Below are 4,912 nucleotides of genomic sequence, written 5' to 3' on the forward strand. Positions count from 1 at the left end.
ATGGTTAAAAACTAATTTACTTACTTCAGAATTAATTTCTTCCGAGAAAAACGTAACTAGTTTGTAGAAAATTGGTTGTGTTTTGGTTGAAACTTAATGTTCTTGGATAAAATTTCAATTTTGTAGTTAAAAATTAATTTGATTGCAAATTTCAATATTTTCAGTTTGAAATGTCGTTTTTTTTTAATTGATCTTTAAACATATAGTTAAACTATTTTATTGATGTTTGTACTTTTGTATTTGAAAATTCTATTATTTGGATACAAAATCGTCCATTAAAAAGTCTTGTTTCTTGTTAGAAGACTATTTTTCTTGGTGGAAGATTCTCAAAAATATTTTTTTTCAGCTATTTCATTAAAAATTAAACTAATTTCTTAAATTGAAAATCCACATTTTTATGAAAAATTAATATTTTAGAAGATTTCAAAAGATTACCAATATTTTATCGAAAAATCAGAAACTTTAAAGATTTTTTTTATTGCAGGATTGAGTAAGAATTTATGAAAAAATTTTCAATTTTTTTTTTCTTTTATAAATTATTTTTTACAGAATTCCTAAAAAGAGTTTCAAACCAAAAACGAATTTGGAAGAATAAATGAAAATTAAACAATTATCACTTTAGAAAAAAATCGATTAGGTTAAAAGATATTTAGAAGTTCTTAAGAGATTCAAAATTAATTTAAAAAGTTTAACAAAATATATATTTGTAAAGATCTTGAAATAAGATTCGGACGTTTTTAAATGATAATAATAAGATTTCAAAGCAAATTCGTATTTATAAATAACTATTCGATAATGATTGATATGTGGCAACTCAAAATAAAAAGGATTTAACTTTTAATTTGAAAACTATTCATGAAAAAAATATAATATTTTAAGTTTTAATGCTTTCAATGAAAATTGCTTAAAATGATTTAATTTAAAAAAACTCCAGATTGGTTGTTTCATTGTTCAATTTAGAGCAATGAAACTTAGAGCATGATTTTTTTCAACATTCGATCTGTACAATTTATGAAACTTATAGTTAATTTATTTTGCAATTTACCGATATTTATTTTAAAATTGGAAAATTAAACATGATTATTTTCTAAAATTAATTTTAAGAACATATTTAAACAGATTTAAAAAGATTTCCAAAATTGTCATTTATGAAACTTAGAATTAGTTTATTTTGCAATTTACCGATATTTATTTTAAATTTGGACAGTTAAAAATGATTCTTTTAAAAATTAATTTTAAGAATATATTTAGTAGGATTTAAAAATATTTCCAAAAATTTTCCGATAATAATATGGAAGATTTTAGGAGCTTATTTTAATTTTGCATGATTTATTAAAAGTTTTATGGCAAACTCGAATGATATAAAAAGGAGTTGTTAAGAAGTGTAAAAAGAATTTGAAAAATGATAACGAACTAAAAAACATTTCATAACATTTTCAACAAAATTAAGATTTCGAAGATTTTGAAATCAAATTTTGAAACTGTTTAAGCATATTGAACGGCTGAAAAAGAAGAAAATGCAAATCACTTTTTGGTTGAAGATTTATCTGCTTTGAGTGAGGATTTAACTTTTTAAATTAAAAATTGCTCTTTTTTATTCTATCCAGCTGCTTTTGAATTGAATAAACAATATTTTCTTGCCTAAAATATCAGCTATTACATTTTTCGTTAAGAACTCATCTTTTTTAGTTGAAAATGGAGTAAGATTTCACCATCCTTCATCGTCTAACGTTATTATTAAATGGCATGGGGGGGGGGGGCAATGCCACGGATCCTAAAAGAAGGAATTCTTAGTTGAACAAATAAATTATCCTAAAATGGCGTAAAATATAACAATTTCTAGTTTTAGAAACAAATTAGATGAATAAATTAAACATTTTAGTAATTCAAGTACAAGGAATTCGTTTCTTCCATTAAAATAGCTTGAGATTAAGTTTAATGTCTCAGTCAGTCACATATGATAATTTCACAGAGTGAATCTTAATACGCACTGCTACTATTCATTCTCATTTTAATTTAGAAAGCCAATTTTTTCTATGTATAACTGCCAAAAATTTGTATTTGTTTGTAAAATATTTGGTTACAAACACTATTTACAATAAGGTTTATTCTTAACGTTTTAATTATTTTCGTGATTAAACATAATTCTTATATTAATATGTACATTGAATTAAACTAGTACTAGTTATACAATATTTTGAAATTCAAAGTAATAAAGTCCATGAATTTTAAACTGAAAACGTTAAAAAAAAATTGAATAATATGTAAAATGTTTACAAGAAAATTATTGCAGATTGATACATAAGAAATTGCACTCAAATCTCACTTTTAAAACGTTAAAAATGGTCAAATTTGCGTAGTTTTTAATTTCCGGTTTAAAGGTTTTCAAAACATAATAAATTTAAATTTTGAGCTTTCCAAACTAGAGTTATATATAGACATTCTATGAATGAGCATTGTGAATACAAAAGGATTATAAGTACAATGGATACTAATTTCAAAATCTCAGTTATATCCGCCTCTAATCAGTCTAATCTGACGCGGGATGTACTGGGTAGAGGCAAGTGAGGGGCAGCAATGGTGGGGGTACACTCAAGCAGGTAATAGTGCGGGTCTTGTCTTTTGCTGCGAATCTTCAGCACAATTTTTTCTTCGGTATAGAGTTAAGTTCTTCAACGATCGGGTAAAACAAACCGATTTTCCGTTTTTCGATTCGCTACAGGCTGAAAAGACTGCTTTCCGAAATAACCGTATAATCCCGCTAATTATTGCTCGGACATATCGGTTCGTGATTATCCAATCAAAACTTTATTTAACTAGAATGGAAGCTTCTAATGTGTCCCCTAAGGGTTTACATTTTTCTTACACCTTCTCTATTCCTTTACACACCCTCCACACACTTACTTGGTGGTGGAAGAGGGACCTACAGTTTAAGGTGGGTTCCGAACCACCAAGAGCAACAGCCTTAAGTACTTAGAGAAAACCTTTTTCTCTAGAGGTACCGGTCCCACGACTCTCCGGAGATGAACAACTCCCTTGCTAGGCTAGTGTTCACCGCATGGGCCACCGAGACTCTTCCAGAGTGCGAGGCGGGAATCGAACCCACAAGCCGAAGGAGTGGGTCCAAAGCCTACGCTTTAGCCCCCACGACCATCGTCCCACTTAATCAAAACTTTATTTTAAAACTAAGATCTGCTTTGTAATTTTTGCCCGAAAAATATTGGTAGTGATAGTGCCAAGTTTTTGTACAACAACATCATAGTGCCAATTTCTGTATAATTTTATTGATGATTTTTCTTCAATGATCTTCTGTCAACTGGTATGGTAATGTTGAATAAATTACATTAATAATTATATTTTTTTCTTCCTGTAATTATCCTTTTCCTCTACAAGTACTAAAATAGAGTTAATAAAGCAAGGTGAGGTTTAGCTCTTAAGACCGAGCAAGATCCTATTACTTAATCTTTCAGCCGCTCGGAAGATTGAGAAAATAGTGTGTTTTAGCAATATAACACACTTAAAAAAATTTATGGTATCTAACGCAGGCCGTGAAGTAACACTAAAAATTATTTTGAAATGAAAAAGTTATGTACAAGAATCATTTTGTTTTGTTTCTTGGATACTTTTCGCATCGTGCGTTGTTTCGTTAAAAATCATAATTTTCGTTTTTTAAGTACTATGAACAGCCATAGAATTTACAAATATTCGAAACTTCAGGGATGCAAAATTGTTCAATACCTCCTAACACTTTAGTGTTAAAATTAAATTATTAATTTAAAATTATTTCTTGTAAAAAAGATCCTACACCATCTTCACTCTATTGGGAATCGAACCAGAAAACTTCTGATTTCCGGTCAGGTGCTTTTCCAATTAAGCTATTGATTTATTAATTTATTAAAAATATTATTTTCCATCTAGTCTGATCAAGATGTTAAACATTTTCTGTTATTGAAGATTCTTATCTTGATCGATATTATGTAGATTTTCTGCCTTCATGGTTTGGAGGGTTGATCTGCTGTCGGTAAGGTTACCATCTCTAAAGATATAGCAGATTAATTTATAAATTATTTATAACTGTGTACACGTAGATTTCTCTAGATCTTTATTTATTATTATTTTTTCATACCTGAATAATAAAAGGATCGAAGATAGTCAACTTGATCATTACGGATGGTCGATTCGACCATCTCAGAGGGTTGAACTGATCATCATGACTAGTACACTACTATTTTTAAAAATGTATTTTTAAATTTATTTTTAAAAGATCTGGAAAGTCCAATGTGGACTTATGTAAGAAAGATTATATGCGAATCAGATATTTAGCTTGAGAGACATCACAGAGAAAAGCTCAGGAGTAACTAAAAAATTTTTGTGTGTATTTTGGATCTTAAAAAAGCGTTTGGTAAGGTAGATAGAAATAAGTTTTAGGAAGTCCTTGAAAAATAGGGATTCAAGGGATATCAGGCATGGTGTTATAGAAGAATGCATTCTGCTCTCTTAGCTTTTTACTAAATTTCTGGATTATTGTCTAAAAATGGCTATCTGCAACATACTAGGCAGTCTGATAAGTACCTGAAAATTCTAAGAGATGGCATTAGCATTTACTAATTTGAACCATTTTCGTCGAGCTTGATCCTTCAAATGACGCCTGTCAAAACTTCAGCCATTTATGTTTACGCATTTACAAGTTACAGCACTGAGAAGCGACTAACCTCCGAGTTTTTTTTGAATATGGAAAAATCTGAGTTTCGAGTTTCGATCAAACACTACTATCTTCGCAAGAAAACGATATCCGAGACCAAGGCCAAGTTGGATAAGTATTACCCGGACTCTGCACCGTCGATTGGAATGATTCATAAGTGGTTTACCGAGTTTCGTTGTGGCCGTACGAGCACAGTTGATGCTGAACGAT

This window comes from Belonocnema kinseyi, chromosome 3 (genome assembly GCF_010883055.1).
Source record: "Belonocnema kinseyi isolate 2016_QV_RU_SX_M_011 chromosome 3, B_treatae_v1, whole genome shotgun sequence".
NCBI classification, from domain to species: domain Eukaryota; kingdom Metazoa; phylum Arthropoda; class Insecta; order Hymenoptera; family Cynipidae; genus Belonocnema; species Belonocnema kinseyi.